A 19,091-nucleotide genomic window follows, 5' to 3' on the forward strand; every position below is an offset into this window, starting at 1 on the left:
AGTCGGCTGTGATGGTTTAGTCACAGTGAATATGGTTCCGAATAGCACACAAAACTCACGGACCAACTGATCAAAAGTTCCTAACCCAGTCGGTTTTTTCTTCTCTTAATATACCAGGCAAAAGAAGAACTGAAACTGTGACACACGAACCATGTATACGTCTTTATGTAAATAAATAAATAAAATACTACTGACACACTCCGGCTATAATGCCATAATTCATGTCGCGATGCAAAGCCAGAGGAACGCGGGCAAGTTTAACAACCCCATTCGATTATTCATGTATTGTAATCATGTGGAGCGATTATACAGACGAATAATAATGGCAATAAGTGAATGGCGGCCAGAAGAAAATGCACGTCGCGTCGCGCATAAATTCACTGATTTACCCAAAGCTTTTGATTCGTTTATATGTGGAAGTTGATAAAATAGAGCAGCACGAAACGATGGAGAAGAGAGAGAGGAAGAGCATAACTACAACAACAACAACAACAACGAGTAGCATAACAAACACACAGCAGAAACGCGCTACGAAAAAGCTGATATTAGAGTACATACACAAGCGTATACATACAGTTGATGGTGTTGTGCAACCGAGCTCATCGCATTGTTTTGCTGCCATTGTACGCTGTTTTTTTTCCCTGTAAATGCTTTCCATAATCGATGTGTGGCTTACTTTGGATTGGATTTTTTTCCCTTTCCACAGCCTTCCAGTGCTCTGTGATCCTTTTGCTTCCTACTCTGTCTCTTTCGCTCTATCTCTCTATCTCTCTCTCACTCTCGCATCTTATTCATCATTGGAACACTGAGCAACATCCAGAAACTCAAAATAGCAACGATAATGAAATCCATTTAAATGGATGTGGTGAGGGAAAAAAATGCGCACCGCCAAGGATTTCTGACTAATATTCATTTCCGCTCGAATGAATTTCACATTCTCAAACCAGCTCACCACACAAATCCGTTCCCATTCCCATGTGCATGTGCTCTCGGGTGCCTGTGCGATTGTACTGGTGCTTGTGTATGTGTTCGTCATTTGTATGTCTGTGTGTGCTCATTTTCGATTCAAATGCCATATTTATTCTAGTCGATCCATGCGCCAGAATCAGCATGGCAAAAAACGGTTTATCATAATATTCATAAAAGTGTACAGATTTTCACATGAGCAACATAACAAAACAGCGGCAAATGGCACCTAGTTCTACGCATTTGGTGAATTTGCTACCAAAACTGTCTTCAGGTTTAATCTTATGCGCCTTTTTTCAACCGCTTTTGGCTCTCTCTCGCTTTGCGCTCTTTACTATTTACGAGTATATATATGTATTAATAATTTTTCTACCTTGTATGTTGTGTTGCTACGACATTTTCATTACATCAATGAAATGGCAAGACTTGTATACTACTCTCAGCACATTGCTGGCACCGCCACCAAACAAGCCAAACGAACTCGTCTTTTTTCTCACTCCTTCTCTCTGACTCTTCTCGTCCCCCATTTATCTCTATCTCGTTTCATGTTTTATGCCACACATATACTGTGCAGTCTTTTTTGTGGATTGTATCTATTTTCAGTTCATATGAAATTACCGGTGTTTTGTGCATTGTCAATTTTGTGGGTCTATTAATACTCTATCTATCTTTTTTTTTTGTTCAGCCACTAACTAATACACTTGATTTTGCACAATGGTATACTAATCATACAGCCAGCAAATGAACCAGATAGGCTCCTTCAAATCGAAGCAAGAGCCAGCTACAGAAAATGAAAAAAAAAAAAAAAAAGAAAAAAGCAGTGAGAGTGGCGAAGACCAAGCATACTGGAACAATGTATATTTTTAGCATCATCAGTGAAGCACACCTACATTTTTTAGCACTACATGAAATGTAGAGCTACTAATCTGCTCTTTTTTTTCCTAGATACTTTTTGAGTGTTGAAACAAATTATGGTAAATTTGAATTTTATGCTCATATTTTTTATTTAATTTAAAACAGTGGCAGTAACGACAAATAAGTGCATAATATCTCAAAGCGCCAATCAAATTTTTATTATCAAATGTTGTTTAAAAATTACATTAATTTTTCGTATAATATTTTCTGAGTCTTGACCAGAATTAAAGTGATTTTAGATTCTATGCTCATATATAACCAAAGGCAGTGTATTTCAAAAAAGAAATAAAACCAAGATCTTGTAATTCATTTTGCAAATAAATTATATTACTTCACAGTTACTTTGATGAAATACATTTCATGTAGTGCGCAAAAAAATAGTTTGTTGTGAAACAACAAAATTGATTAAGTAACTAAAAACTCAAGAACGCAGAGCGGAGCAAAGCGAAGCTCTGCGGTCTTGTTTTCTCTCTCTCCTTCTCCAGGATATACCATATATTGTTAATTGTATGATGGGATTTGGAGTTTCATAACGAAACATGGCCGGAAATTGTTTTTTATTCCACATCCTTTTGGCATCGTGTACTTTTCTGGTTGGAAAAACATCCACAAACATGGCCACACAACAACAGAAGTTGTTACCGCAGAGACAGGTACAACATAAACAAGTACTGTTGAATAGCTAACGATAATCAACCATGGAGGAAGAGAGTTAGGTAGTGAGTGAATGAAAAACGGCGCACACTAATGATGAAAGTAAATTGTTGCTATATTTTGAATATTTAATATGTTTCATCGTATGGAATACACCAAGGCACATAGACCTAAGAAATGGTGGCGTCTGCTGCTGGTACTACCACGACTAATGCTGCTGCTCTGGAATAAAAGGCGACGCTCTTTTCGATTTCCCGATAAAAATGGATTTCCCGCGGTGTTACGACAAAGAGAAAGTTAAATTTTGCATCAACACGATAATCTACATAGATATATTCCATTTTTTTATGTTGCGCTATGCTTTTAAGTCATTCTTCACGGTTTCTGCATTTGATTTTAAAACGAACGATTTTTTCCCTCTGCTGGTGTTCATCAACATACCGAAGCGTGGGAGTATCGCGTTCGCGATATGATAAATATGACTTGTGAACACAAAGTAAGGTATAGAGAAGGAGAGATGTATCTGTTAAAAGCAAAATTTAATATGCTAAACAATTCGCTCGCTGGAATGAAGGTAAATGTAATTGGAAACTATTAACCATGAAAATTGAAAGTATTCCGTATTCTCTCTGCTTTGCATATTTTAATAAAAAATCATTGTGAATTCAAATCGTCAATATAACGGTGCATTTATTGCGTATATAGCTCGATTCGATTGCCCCTACTCGCCAAATGAACGTAATCAAATATATGATTTAAAAATGCCAATCTCGAAAGCTCATAAAAATGAAGCCACTATCTCATCATTGACCAAAGTGCTCGAAAGCACATTCGATATGATATGGTCGTCGGAAAATGCTTTGATTGTTGTTGTTGGGGTAGCCCGTGATGAGTGCATTTTTTTTCCTCTCTCGCTCTCTAATAACTTCACTTGTGTTGTTGCTCAAGTGGCAAGGCAATTGGTGATGCGATGTATCTCTTCCACATCAGTCAGCTGAAACAAGTGAATGAGCAAAAATGAAGTATGAAAAGAAGAGCGGCGGCAATCTACTTTTGTATACTTCATTTCTGGTCATAATGCGATCGCATAAATCAAGCGGCTCAGATTTTTATCCGTGCATTACAACGAGCTCAAAACGAACATTAAACTGTTATTGCGGTACAGCGCATAGAGAGGGAGAAAGGGAGACAATAATCACACCAGAGGCGAAAAATATCAACAAACACAGAAGGAAAAAAAAGATGAGAACTGTAATCGAGTACCCTAGACATTCATTTATTTGGTCCAATATACGGTGGGAGTGAACGAGCGTTGGTTTCTTTTTTCGCTCGTACTCGTATTCGTTTCGCACCTTTCGCATCATCCGTAAATCTATTTCACATTTTTTTCGACATTTACACTTAGATTAGAATATTTCATCGTCTGTCGTGGAAAAATGAGCTGTTCTTTTTTCGAAGAATTGTCAGAGGTCCACAAGGAAAAAGCGTCCATAAATAAACAGTGTAATAGACGCCGGGGTAATAAATTGTAGCCACCATCAACATCAGCAATAATACATAGTGCCTCCAGCATATTTTTCGTTGAGAAAGAAACGCTTACAGTTTTTTCGTCCTTTCTTGTCAGTGTATTTTTTGTTCTACTTCGATGAAATGAAAATAGTTATCGTCGAATGAGAGGAATTTGTTTTAAAGTTCGAAAATGTCCACAGTGTAACGCAGCGATGCTACTGAATGCGATTTAATAGAACAATCTGTCCGATTACATTTCTCGTGTTTCGAAATCATGTTGACGCTGCACATGATTGGCACTTCAACTCCCTGGCCGATTTATGTGCACGATATGGATATCCAAATGCTCGGATGATACTATCAATTTGTTTATACTCAAAATTGCACACCAAATAAAATGTAATACTTTCACTTACATTTCAAATGCTTAAATTTATCAATGTCACTATCGCTTTCCCATTTTTCTTCTACTTCTTCTTCTTCTTCTCTTTTTCTTCTCCTGCTCTGCTCTCTGCAACGTCTCAAAATTTATCGAGCAATAAAACGGGAGTGTCTCTTTCCCTTTTTCATTCCGATGTTCGTGTACATAACGATGGCGAGAGTTGATGTGAATGAAATGCACGGCGAGAAAGCTTTTTAAATGAAACTCATATGTTTGTTTGTGTCAGTGGTTGGCTCTTTTAATTTTTTTTTTCTTGCTTGTTCATTTTGGAGATTGCTCAACCTTTTACATTTTCATTCCTCCGTGCACAAGCGCCCTGTTCCGCATCGTTGATGGCGTCGCCATAGTCGTCGTTTTGCAATTCGCATTCTTTCATGATTTTTTTTTTCATGATGTTTGAGTTGAAGTGTGTTGAACATATTTTGCGCATTTTCCAAGTGTTTATTCGATGTGTGCCACGCGATGATGTATCGTTTACAAATGTATTTTTAATGTGTCATCATTTATGTCAATTTTCGTTTCATGTTCGCTTCAAAACGAAAAACGATGGTTTTTTTGTTGTCTTCAAGCAAAATTCAGATTCCAGTCTTTGGCATGTACACAAAACAAAAAACGGATGCCAACGGAATATAAATCGCCAAACAACGAAATTTGGAATTCGCTTCGCTCTTGTTTTTCTTTCAATTTAACATTGTGTCACACACACACACATTACCTTCACGCCATCGCATCGGAATTGTTTTTTGCTTGCTTGCTCCACGGTCCACTTTCATCGTCGTTCGACTAAAAAAAACGCTGTTGCACTTGTTACGCCCATTGATTCGTATTCAATAAGTTATTTGGGGCATGTCGAAAATATGATTCACAAATTTATGGCCCTTTCAACTCAAAACAAATAATCATTTTTTCGCATTCAAAACACCCTCGTCCCGATTTCTATTTCTGCGAACTTAAAATTGATGATGGATAACAAAACTGACTGAATTGCTCGCTATTGGCAAATAGAGAGAGAGGGAGAGAGAGAGAGAAAAAACTGCACAAATATATACACAACAAAATCGGTTGACAGAGAAGCGCACGGGCTACCCATTTTCTATGCAAAGGGAAATTCCTTTGTCGCACCGAGACTGACTGTGATTTTGGGATAGTCAGCGTCGCTCGATGTACGACGATACTATTTTGCCTTTGTCCTTTCGGATGATTGCTAAAGTCTTTGATGTTCCCAGCCATTTTATACAACAGTAGATAAAAATAACGACAGACATTCCGTTCTAGCAGTTGCGTTTTTTTTTTTCTTCTTCTCCGTCTTTTTCTACTGCAAATGTGTGTGTGTATGTTGTGTTACTGGCTGTGTGTACATCGAATAAAACCGTTCAATAATTTACTAAATAAATTGCTCTCATTCATATGTCGCAACAAAGAAAATGCTATTTGATATTCAGTAGCTATTGTGATGACACCGGGTCTCTCTTTCTGGTTCTCATTCTCGTTTTAGCTATTCATTGTATGTATGACAACGCCTTTGTTCTGTTTTTTTTTTTTTTTTCACCATGAGCGATGGAGCTGTTTTCAGCGTCCTCTTCGTTTTTTCTTCACTTTCATGCGACTGGTTTTTGCGTGCATGTTTTGCTAACGGTTTTTCAATGGCTCGGGTCGTACAATAACAACAGCAACAGCAACAAAAAACATAACGACAAAACCAATCGCCAAATGCGAAACATATTGTCAGTACTTTGATTTGATATTTTTTTCTCTCTGTCGAAGCGTTGGCAATTTCACGGTTGTTGTTTCACCCTTGACACATGTATCGAATATTTCGTTCCTCTCTCTCTCCCATCCTTCCACTCTTCCCAATATTGGTGGAAAAAACGACGGGTTCGTCTCATTCAAATGACGATTTGCTTGAATGACAAAAAATGTATGTGAATTGAATTGGAACTGAGCGACTTCATTTGAAAGGTCTTTATAACAAGAAAAAGGAACAGAATTCGATGCTCCTTCCCACCAAGTCTGACGGGTGCCAATCGATTACTTAAAACACTGCCACAATTTAATCGGAAGAAACGACCAACAATTTACATATTTTTTTTTTACTTTCTCGAACAAGTCCTCCATTAAATGGACTCTATTCAGTTCGGTTAATTTCCCGACATATTTTTACAGAGCAACTGAGTGATCGTTACGCAATGACGCAATTTCGATTCAACAAGAAAACAAATGGAAAATGGAAAATGAAGAACCACTTTTCCTTGAGAGTTAAATTCCAATGAGATTTTTCAAGCTATTTATTTGGATATTTGATAGTCACCAGTCAAGAATAATCCATCGTGCACATTTCTTCGCCGCATTTTTTTCCCCACTGTGAGTTTTAACGGAATTTCTATTTATGAAATTCAAAACGAAAAAAGCCCTCAAGACTTTTCTGTCGCTGAATAATGGAAGCGATTGCGTATCAAGAGTTCAACGATGTTCAAGACTCGATGAAAAAACTAGAATCAATTGGATTTCAATTTGTCTGCACGAATCGAATGGAATTTTAATCTGGTTTACTTGATGGTTACAAAGGAACATGTCGGATACCATAAAAATTTAACTCAAGTTAAGTTGATGTTGCTAGACCATCACTTGTTTGCCGATAAATGCATTGACTTTGTAACCTCATCACTTACAGCTCTGGCGATACAGACGTCGCAAGAAAGAGCGTTCAATTGGGACGCTGCTGTAAATATGAGTGTTGTTTTTAGAAATTCATGAGCATGTTTGTTTTTCAATATTGCTCAACTGTTTGGGATGTGTTTCGGTGTAGAGAGCAAACAGACAAAAAAAAAATGGACTTAAATAATAAATGTAGCCCAACAAATGCATAGCATTTAGATAGATTGAGCAAGAGAGAAAGTGCGCTTCACCTTTCGGGCATCAAACGAGCAGCTATGATTTATCGTTTAATTTATTCGGGGTTTCTTTATGATTTACGTTGTTTGTGCTTTGATGGCTTTGTGAAACTAATGCGCCCAACAAGTTATGTCTTGTGTACTCAAGCGCCATTTCAATTGACTTGTTCGCCGCTGTTGCCTTTTTCACTCTCTCTCTCTCTCTCTCTCTCTCTCTCTCTCTCTCTCTCTCTCTCGTTCGGTTGTGCTGTTCGCTTGGCGAGCGCATAAATAATGCACAGATTCGTTTCGGTAACTGAAACCCAGACAATGACGAATGCAAGGCATGAGTGAGAGTGAAAGAGTCCATGACACAGAACAACGACAACAGCAGCAGTTACAGCACTGACGGCAACGACCGCACTACAAAAATCCTTTCCACAAAGGACCACATCTGAATGACACTTTTGTTATCTTTTGCAGCATGTCACACATGCGAACGAACACACAAAGAGCATTTCGTGATGCGCAAGTTTTTTTTTCTTCTCTTATTTTACTCTCTGCGTTTTTCCAAGCGTTTTATTCTTTATGATTTGTATCTTTTCCATTTTCGGGACAGCGAATATTTTTATTCTTCGTCTGCAGCAGCAGAATCATGCTAAGTTTTGTTCTTGACAGATTGAAAAATTTTTGTTTGATCTCTCACAATGTTTATTAAACTGTCATCGTTGGAATTGTTATCTGAATACGTTCAAGCACTGTTTCGCGCGCGCCGAATGGAAAAGAATTTCCGATGAGATAGCGATAAGAGGTTGAGAGTGAATGAACGAACAGATCCGGCAAAGTTCAAGAGCACCCGATACTTTTGATCACCACAAAAGAAAATGGCAATCAGAGTCGCCGGTTTTCTTTTTCAATAACAACCACAGCGGTAGCAGCAACACAAAAAACACTCATCAATTGTATGTATTCAATTTTTCAGTCCATTATCTACAGGTATCAATATCAATGGACGGAGTCGTGTGAACGATGTGTGTGTGTGCTATGCGTGTGATGACGCAAATGAAATGTAATGCTTCGACATTTGGGCCGTCGAAGGCATATAATATCACCAAAATGCTTAATTTGTTTGTTCAGTTCACAGCCGGATGTATTGTCAACACCATGACGTGAGTATGTATGCAAACAAACTCGAAAGGCTACACAATATTTCAGATAACAGGATAATCTGTTAAAAAATTGGGCGTCTTGTTCCAGCACATTTTCCACGACGTGGCACAACGACATACACAACATTTAATAAACACCGCGTTTTCAAAGCAACGTTTTAGATTCGAACAAATGACATTTGAGCTCTTGCTGTGTTCCTTTTCACTTTATCTCAACATTTATTTTCTACAGGCTTCACAATTACCGATGAAAACGAGCTACACATTCACTTTAGACGGATTTCAATGCATTTGGGCGCCGTAGATGGGGGAATGAAAAACACCGTGCAGCATATGGTTTGTACAAGGCACGCGCGCACATGCTTCTCATATTGCTCAATTCATGTGTACACATTTGAAGAAGAAAAGAAAAACAAGTCTTGTTGCAAAAGCAAAATTTAATTAGATCACATTGCTGTGTGCTCTTTGGAGTGTACAAGTACATGTTCTTTGATCATATATTTTCAAATCAAATGAGGTTGATGTTTCATTGTTTAAACAATCATTTGTGCTCCTCGCTTGAAATTGATTGCATGCGCTTCTCCTTCCGCTTCACCTTTTCCGCCTTCTTCTCCAGTTTACCAACGAAATAATCAGCATTAATGTAATGCGCTTGAATTTTAATCCAGCCAAATTAAAATGAATATTTTTCCATTCTTTTGACAAAGCTAAACCATCATTTCTGCGAATAGCTTTGTGCTTTTGCCAACTGAACATATTTCTTTTTCTTTACGTCAAAAATCGTGTCTGTGTGTATGTTTGTGTGTGTTGTGCACAGCGCATTAATTAAGTCAAAAATTTACATAATGAGCTCCAGCCCGAGCGTTATATTCAAATGTTTTAGTGAAAGTTACCGAAATTGTTGCATGAAAAACAACCGAAATATAAACAGTAAACTATGAAGTCTAATTGCAAATAGTTGCGAGAATGAAGCGCCATAAACACTGTCGGTCGGAAAAGTGAAAACAGATGTTTTTCTCTGTTGTTGTTTCATAGTGAAAAAGCATCAAAATGCTGGTTGCTACAATTAAAAGAGAGAAAAACGAAAACGGAGACGAGTGCGCGTATAATACAAAGCATCATAATAACTTTGCGACGAATTTAGTAGCTTCTCGCAATTTGTCCTGCTCCACGGTACGGTTGAATTACACTTTTGTGCAAATTCACATCGAGAAAAACAAAAGAAAGCCATGCAATTTGAAAGTGTATTTTTTATGCGCACAAATTTCCGTAAGATATACGGGGCGTACGAAAATTAAGTAAAATTGACTACTTGATGGAAATGAATAGAACAAAAACGAGTGAGAGAGAGAGAGAGAGGTGCGCTGATGCGTAAACGATTGGGGCGCAAGTCGTGTGCTAGCAAAGACTTCATTAGATTACAGTTACGTGCATAAGTAATTTCACGAAAAATGTGAGCTCAACAAAAGGGCTAAGTGAGCAGAAGCGTTGAGAGTAGTAACAACAAAAATGGCAGCGCCACCACCACCCGGCAGCACAGAAAAAAAAGGAAAGCAAGAACAAAAAGAAGCCAAAAATGTAAGCATGAACATGAGAAAATTTGCGCTAGGAATTTCGCCATATTCCATTTCTATGGAATACAGTCGATGATCGCTGTGCAATGCGATGAAATACGTAAAGTTTTCAGCATTTGAGCAATTCGTTGCCATTGTGTATGCCATCGCGTTCCATTAACGTCTGCGTGTATAATTCTGTTGTCTATGAAGCACTAAAACGACTTGACAAACATGCCACACATCTTGTGCGCTTTCGCTTTCGCCATCTAAGTTTTCGTACCGTTATCGATGCCACATAAACATGGAACGCTTGCGATACTTCTTGCAAGTGTATCGCGTATAATTAGCAATGATAAGATCAACAATAGATGCGAAACAGCAGAAGTAAATGTGTATCGGGCGTTATTGCATTAAACACCCATTTCGTTGTGACAAAATGTGACGAACGTGAACTAACGGCAGAGTACAGACTTAGAGAACGCGACAAACGAGTGAATGCATGTAGGGAGCACAGCGTGGAAAGAGTAGTATGTAATGAGCACAAAGTGTGTGAGTGTGAGTGAGTGGAAACAACCGCAAATGCTTGTCAACAAAAGACATTTCAAAATTGTTACGGAATAAAGTATCTCCATCACACGACAGCTGAACGATAAAGAATTTTACGACTCCTTTCAATATATCAGCCAAATCCTACATGATTCGAACTCGAATGAATAAATACCAAACACATCATGCACACGCACACACATATATGCATATGCATATGCATATGCATACGTATTCATACGCCAATCCTATTTATTCTGAGTGGTTAATTCGGTATGATGGCTGATGGCATATACATTAATACACAATACACGGTGTTCGTGTATGTCGGCATACACAACATACTTCATCATCACAAATTTCGTCGCATCCTCGCATCTTCGATGAGAGAGCAAATACTATTTTCCAACATTAACACATGATAATAAGAGGCAACACAAAATTAAGAGTTTCCAAAAACATGACGAAATTCTGTGGTATTTTTGTCGCGTATTTTGCTTGAATGCGGTTAATGGGTTTTTCGTTCAGAATATGACTAAACATTGTAGTATATGTAATTTAGCGCAGAAATAAGCTCTAAAACCCACCCCGCATGTGTATGGTAAGCAAAGTGATAGAAAAGCGTAACGATAAAGTTTCCGCTCGCAGAAGAAAGTTGATGTCTTTCAAGCGTTCACACACTGCGCTCAGATACGACTATATGTTTAGCGCTGCATGCATGGAATGAGCGCGTTCCATTTTTTTCGCTTCAACTTTCACGGTTGAGCATGATGCTCACTTTATCTATCCATCTAATGTTTTTTTCTTCTCTTTTTCCGCTCATCTCTTCGTCTCGGTGTATCAGCACATCTTCGACATTATTTTAATTCTCGTTCGCATGTGCGTACGAATCTGTTTCACCGTATTACACGAAACAATTATTTTTCACAATGGGATAAACACACGCATTAGCTCCTTTTTTCTCAATTAAAGCCATGTTTTGCATTGACTTGAAGCCGCTGTTGATCTCTTTACTTATCTCTATTCGGCGTAACACTGCACTAGAGCCAATGGAGAGAAACACTCTCATAAACAGTCAATATTTGAGGTGATTAACGTTTTTAATCGAATTGCCAAGTGTGTGCGAAACTAGTAATTATTACCGATATCGAGCAGCGAAAGTAATTTTATGGCTGCGTGAACATTATCAGCTCTCGGCGGAGTTGTGCCTTTGATCCAAGGCATACGGCACTGACACTCTGTCGCTCACCGTGTTTCACCAATCGACTATAACAACGCGAAGAATCAACGTTCGTTTTCGATGATCCCACAGATTTGTTATTGCACGTAACATCGAGGCTTTTCTCCTTTTGTCAATATATTTTCATCGAATATTACTCGGTATGTTTGCATTGGGATTGTTGGCAAGGTACACAAGTTTGACTTGTACACAACCTATTATCCACCTAAACATGTTTGTGTCTATTTTTCGTCTAACACAAACTTGATAAATAACACGGCAAACTGGCATGAGAGAGAGAACAAAAAACAGAACAAAACAAATGAAAACGACAAGTGTACTCTTCATTTGATGATATACAAATGGCTTTTTATCAATTAATGAATTTTCAGTCTCGCTTTTTGGTCGTTCGACCAAATGCTTGACACAATGTAAAAAGCAATATTTGGAAAAGCATCACAATCCAAACAAATAAATAGAATTGCGAGCGAATAAACACAATTTTTTACCCATTATTTCCATTTGAATGAATGACTTATAATTTGTGGCAATAGATATGGCGAATGCATTCACAATTGTTTACTACTCGTGCCTTCAGACACGACCAGCTCCAGAAGTGTAAACATTGTTTTTGTTCCAAAACTGGCCGAAATTAATTTTCCGTATAATTTAATGAATTTCCAAAACAAAATAATGAAAATACGGACCAACGCCAGACAGATAAGTCATGTTTGGCATATTTCAAGTCGAGAGCATTTTGTGTTTTGTAAATTGATATTTTGGACGAAATTTGAATTTAAAAAAAAAACGCCATGCCATGAGGGCTGTGGAATTTTCAAAACTATTTTGTTGTTATATGAGATTTTTTTGTCTGTCTACCGGGGCTTATCCGAATGCTGTGCTTACATTTCAAACAAACAAAATCTTCATCAAAAATTCGTGCTCTTTGATGGAGCACATCCTCTCATAAATGAAACTGTATCATTTTTCATGTCACGAAATGCCTCTCGTCACATGTTCCCTTCCAGTGCAAATGAATTAAATCATATTTATTCAAATATTGCGCTAACCAAAGATTTACATTATGAATTTCAGCACATACCATTCCACATGGTGATTATGCAATAGACATAAATTGTCCCTTGGTTTGAGTCTCTTTTTCATTCCCACACACACACAAAATAGGCGGCGAACGTTGGATGTTGTTTTCTTTTAATGAAAAAGTCAAGTGTGTTGATTGCAAGACTTTGATATTGAAATTTCGAGCGTTCAAGCGTGATGAGGGTAAGTGTACAAGCAAGCCATAGCTTTTTTTACAATAATTATTGTATACAGCTGTTCATAACATTCCACAAAACCGGTAACTTTCGGTTTTCCGCATCATCGCTCACAATTTTGCCACTGCCGAAATGGGACGATTTGAAGGCAAGTGAACCATTCGTATCGCCAAATTTAATCATTTTCACAAGGCGAAAAAATTGCGGTATAACTACACTGTATGAATTCCCGTGCAGTTCCGAGTTACATCGAGAAAAATGTGGGCATTTCACGTGCAAAGAACACACACACACACACAACAAATCGAGAAAATCGAATGAGTTTCACACACGGGCGCTTCTGAAATGACGAAGATGAACCTTTTTTCATTAACCAAAAAATGCACAAGTGAAAGATTACAAGATGTACTGCATCCAAGCAGAGCTGAAACGAAGAGATGAAGGAGAAAAAAAATCAACACGAAGCAATGGCGCGAAGCCAGCCAGCAATGTGAAAAAAAGGAAAAAAAAGAATAAAAAAGAGAAACTAACCTTAGCTACGCTTCAGTGCACATTGAAATATAATGCTCTTAAATGTGCTATAATAATATCATAGTGTGTGAGAACAAGTACAAGCTCGGCGCTTTCTCGCTCGTTCTCTCTCTCTTTCTTCGGCATTACTTTGATCGTAAGTCGCTTTGATACGCTCGATTCCCAAGAAATTTTCTCATTCGTCGCCACATCAGCTTTAACGAATTTTTTATGATCTATAAAAAAATCGTGCGCTTTTTGTTCGACACTCGTTTTGAGCTGGATACCTTTTTTTTCTACTCTCACATATTTTTTTTCTAGATGGTGCAGTGCATCCCATCGCTCGACCATGGAGTCGAGAAATCCCAACACAAGCACGAACAAGCGTGAGAGAGTGAATAGAACGGTATGTAGTTAAATATAATACCCTTTTACTGTTATTGTATTAAAACTCAATCTACTGTTTGGCCATTCATTGTAATTTTAACAGCAAAACGGTGTCGAGGTATAAGAATGCCAGCCTGAAAGACATTCTCGACTGGAACGTGCTCAGCGAAAGGGATACGTATTGAATGAAGATCAAGCAGTTTTTGAGTGTAGTGCCGTCACAGACCGAGACATAAAAAGACGAAACGAAGCGACAATTTGGCACACAGGTATCCGTCACATCAATATCAATCCCTTCAATTCAATTTCAATTTTTAAATGACTCGAAATCGACAATTCCGATAAAATGCTCTGCATCGAGATCTTAATTGTATTGAAAATGCATTGAAAACTAATTTTTCTACATTTTCAAGCTGAGCCCCATTCAATGCAATTGCACTTACACAAAAACCGTAGTCTCTCTTGATTGCGCTGGTTGATTGCGTTTGTACTTTATTGAGCTCGGTAAAGCTCCATTTGGCCATCAAAGGATATTTTTTTGTTTGATTAAAATGTAACAAAACCATGTTTTGTCCATTCAATGTGCGGTGTATTTGTGCGAAATTGATGATCAAACATAAATATAGAATAATTGAAAAAAAAACTGCAGACCAAAGCGGACTATTATGCAAATTGATTTTAATTTTTATTGATTACATCGAACATTACTTTGGTGTTGCGTGTAAAAAGCATCACCATATAATTCAAGTAAATTAAAAATGATCGGATTTTAATTTTTAATAAAAAAATTATGCGAAACGAAAAACTCATTTTAAATTATATTGCGTCGAATTTATTTGTTTCATTTTAATGCATTTATGATTTTTGCAGCTTAAATTGCAATTTAAAAAGACCATGGTGCTTCACCAAACAGCCCTCTGACCACTTGACCGAACTTGTAAAAATGGTCAGTGCAAAAAAAAAAAAAACGTGGAAGCTTTGATGTGGAGATTTTATTTCACAGAACCAAAAATAAAAATAACTTTAAACCGAAATCAATTACAAAATCGCATTTAATTTTTTTTTTTCATTTCTGGAAAAAATTAATGCAAATTAAGATGCATTTTCAAAAAGCAATAAATTCTTTTACCTTGGAATTGCTTTCACAACAGCTGGTATCCGCATTAAAATTGCCCCATTCAGGGGAACAATGCATTTTTTTCTTTGCACACACAAAAAATTGTTATAGCTCATTAGTGCATTGTAATTGAGTTGCTTTTTAAGTAGCACATTTTTTTTTTGCTTTCGGATTTCCATATCAAATTCGACATTCATCTGCACACGTAAAATTAATCAGCTCACTGAATTCGAATGGTATATACGTATATACATTACCGATGCAGTTCACCGTCATTATGACCTTGCCATGTCTAGTAGCTAGGAAAAATGAGAATTCTGTCGACTGTATCGTCGTGACAGCCATCTATCAAAAAATGGTAGTAACCATGGCAATCACAAATGAGAATACACACGCCCCAAAAAAATAGAAATGAAATCTGTTGACGTTTCTTCCACTGACTATAATCTCTTCACTTTTTTCCACACCAAGTCAACTGGCGAACGTTTTTTCCTCATTCCATCGAACTTAGCCGCAATGAAACGTTTTGAAAGTTAAAATAAAGACTTCATCTGCTTATCTTTTTGGGTCGATGCTCATTTTTTCACTTTCTCTCTCTCTCTCTCTCTCTCTCTCTCTCTTTCTCTTATTCTATGATTTTGCCATTTTTTTCACGCCGTAACCGTTTTTCGATGCTTCAGAACAGGAGAGAAAAGTCGACAATGATATTAGACGGTGTCTTCAGCGATGCATTGAAATGAAATGAAAATCGGATATTACGAAAATGGTGGAACTGGCCGAGAACGGTGAATGATAGAAAAAATGGAGAGAGAGAAAAAAAAAACGACGATGTCGCTTTTGACAACATTACCAGTTGAGAAGCTGAGACGCACGCCGACGGAAAGAAAAATTGTTTTCATGTTGTCTAAAAAAAGAATATAAATGGATTTCGATCGCTTATTATTAGCGTTTCATTGGCAAGCACTTTTTCAATGTAACGAAAAATGCCGTTTCGATGAACATTGAACACAGCACAAAGTTTGCCTGTGCGACACACACATTAAAAGATAAGACACGATTCACTTCTCTACCTCTCCATTCCGTACCGTTGTCAGGTATCAGCCCATTCATGCGATTGCTTTTTATGGTCGGAAAAATATATACACACACACACAATGCTTTGGCTAAGTAATCCTTTTTAGCGCTCGAATTGTTCCAAGCGAAAACTTTTCAATTTCTTTTCGGAATTCATTTGAAAGTTTGGTCTGAAATAACAAAAACTTAAGGTGATTGCATATAAATATTTACATTTTGTGTTGTGATTTCGATGTGAAAGAGAAACAATTTTTGCAACGATCAATTCCATAGTCTCTCTCTCTATGGCATTACGTACGGGTTTTGCATTGTTTGCTACCGTGGAACGATGACTGTACCTATACTTTGCTATCTCTTCGAAGGTGAACATATTTGAAAAACAAATATAATTTGCAGACCTACGCTTCTGTTCTTGATGAATGGTGAATGGTTGTATTCAACGTGGTTTATTGAATATTTTTCACTGATTTATTGTAATGATTTGTGAAAGATACGTACGGTGGCATAGTGAAAGCATTTTGAAGGTCAAATGGTTTGTGTTGTGTTCATGGCAACCTTTATGATGATTGAGCATACGGAATACATACATATTTCATACATACACACACATAACTCTCGCATCAAATAATCAATTCGAGATGTTCCATCATAGATAACGGGCAACATCATCCGCTAGCATCGATGGTTCAAAATTGTCTGTATGAATTTCAAAATATACATCAAAGTGAAATCAGCTCGGTTGAAGCAATTTCAATTTTCCAAATAAGCTTCAATCAGCGCACACCGTGGCCATTCGCATCACGAACCGTGAGAGCATGAGTAGAGAAGCTCATTATCGTTATCGTTGTATCCATCAAATGAATTTGATGCTATTGAGAACGTGCAATTTCATAAGCGGAAAAAGCATTTTGTTTACACATTTTATCGTTTTATCGCGCCGTCAAATCGCTTTTCACATTCAAGTGTATGATGGTTATCGATCAGATGGATGCGAGCGGGGGACACGCACTCATTTGAATTTTTGTCATCGACTCTCCTTTCGGCGAGTGAGAGTTAGAGAGAGAAAGCAAACTGATGAATTACGGAAAACGTTGAGGTGTTTTCGATTGGCTCGTAAAAAAGAACGTTCTTGATACAGGAAGTGTGCAAATGCTAGCGCCATGTCACGCCGATAAAAACGTAAGTGTTGAGAGAATCGTCGTATCATTTGTGACTGCGACGGGGCACAAAAGCCAAAACACGTGAAAACATCCCTTTTTTTTTCGATCAAGTCAACACAATAGCGTCGATCAAATTGGATAAATTGAATGATGACTATGATTATACAGCAGCGTACTTTCACTAAATAAGTAAATTAATATCAGCTCTCTAATGCAATGATACAGCAGATCCGTGACTTCGATGACGTGGATAGTATCAATTCATGTCGTTTAAAATCAATTTTCGACATCATGTCATTGCCCGACTGAGTCAGACGAAGCGAATAAAGTATGCAAATTGGATGCGATCCGGAAGCAAGAGGAGAGAAAAAGAGAGAAAAGACGAAAATAAGAAGACAAAAGCAAAATGAATTACATTCCAATTTGGCCTCTTACTCAATGTTTTTTTCCTCGGGACGGTTTCACCTCTGGATGGGTTGCTAAAAGACTATTATTATTCTATTCGAATGTATTGAGAGAGAAATGAGATGAGAAACTACATAAAAACGCGGTCGCTGCGCAGATGACACATGAGCACACACACACACACACACACCAGCTTTTTAGGAAGAAACACAGTTCTGTGACGACGCGGCGAGTAGTTTGGAAAATTGATGACTCAATAAAAAAGCGTGGAACATTTTTTTAAGAGACAAAGTTCCGTTGCATGCAACACAAGCACCAGCCAATTATCTTCTCGAACGGGTTTTCACAGCTTATTATACGCAATTGATCATTTCAGTTGTTATTGCGCGTTTTCTCACTCTCTCCCTCTCTCTCTCTTTTTCTCTTTGGGTTTGTTTTTTCTCGCTCTTTTGGTATCGCGAACAGAACGCATTCAAATAAAGCATCCGCTTTTGCGCAAACATTTGTTGCTTTTATGGTGTTTTTCATTCCATTTTTTTATGTTCGATGAAATGAGAATCGATCAGAGTGAAGCATTACTTTTTTTTATTATCTTACATTTCTATAGATTTTTCGATAGCGAATGAAATGGGCGTTTTTTTTTTACAAATATTCGAATTTGTATGTTCATTTTTTTAATAACTGGAACTACCAGTGCAACGCAACGAACAGCACAGTGAAAAAGTGTTCAAGACAAAAGATATTGTCGCGTCGCGATAAAAAAGATGAACAAAAAAATGATTGCAATTTGTGAATTTCAATGACGTAATTTGAGAGAGTGAACATTAATGCAATGAACAACGAATGAAAAAGCGGAAAAAAGAAGAAAAAAAAAAACGAGCAGAAAATAGATTGGGAAGCGATTTAAAAGCAAAGTTGATGGATAAAGTGCGTTCTGTTTGAAGTGAACAATCATATGTTCGCGCGACGAACGCGCCATGGCCATTTTATCTAATGAAATTGTAGACGCAAGAACAAAGTAAAAGGCAAAACCAGAGTGAAGCGAAAAGAGAGCAGAAAAAATTGAGTGAAAATCATTTCTTCGTCACTAATAGCCGATTTAAATCAATTTTTCAACGATGACGTGCGCTTTATCGCACACACAATCTTGTGCATGTTTCCGTTTCCATCTCGTCCTATCGCATCCCCGCGTAAGCGAACGAACAACGCATCAACGAAAACAATCGCACATTGAAAACCGGAACTTTTTCGCTCATTCTCCATTTTATTTGCGCACATTTTTCGCCATCTTTCATCATCATTGTCATTATTGATA

At 37.5% G+C, this 19,091-nt stretch overlaps 1 protein-coding gene across 5 annotated transcripts in view; it reads right to left on the reverse strand.

Annotated features, from left to right (window-relative positions):
* The window catches only part of LOC129567454 (dopamine D2-like receptor), a 149,667-nt gene that overhangs the window by 99,028 nt on the left and 31,548 nt on the right, over nucleotides 1-19,091 (reverse strand). The gene's annotated exons all lie outside the window — the stretch shown is intronic.

The sequence above is a fragment of the Sitodiplosis mosellana genome, unplaced genomic scaffold (assembly GCF_009176505.1).
Source record: "Sitodiplosis mosellana isolate CC-2019 unplaced genomic scaffold, AAFC_SMos_1.0 Smas_scaffold_1, whole genome shotgun sequence".
NCBI classification, from domain to species: domain Eukaryota; kingdom Metazoa; phylum Arthropoda; class Insecta; order Diptera; family Cecidomyiidae; genus Sitodiplosis; species Sitodiplosis mosellana.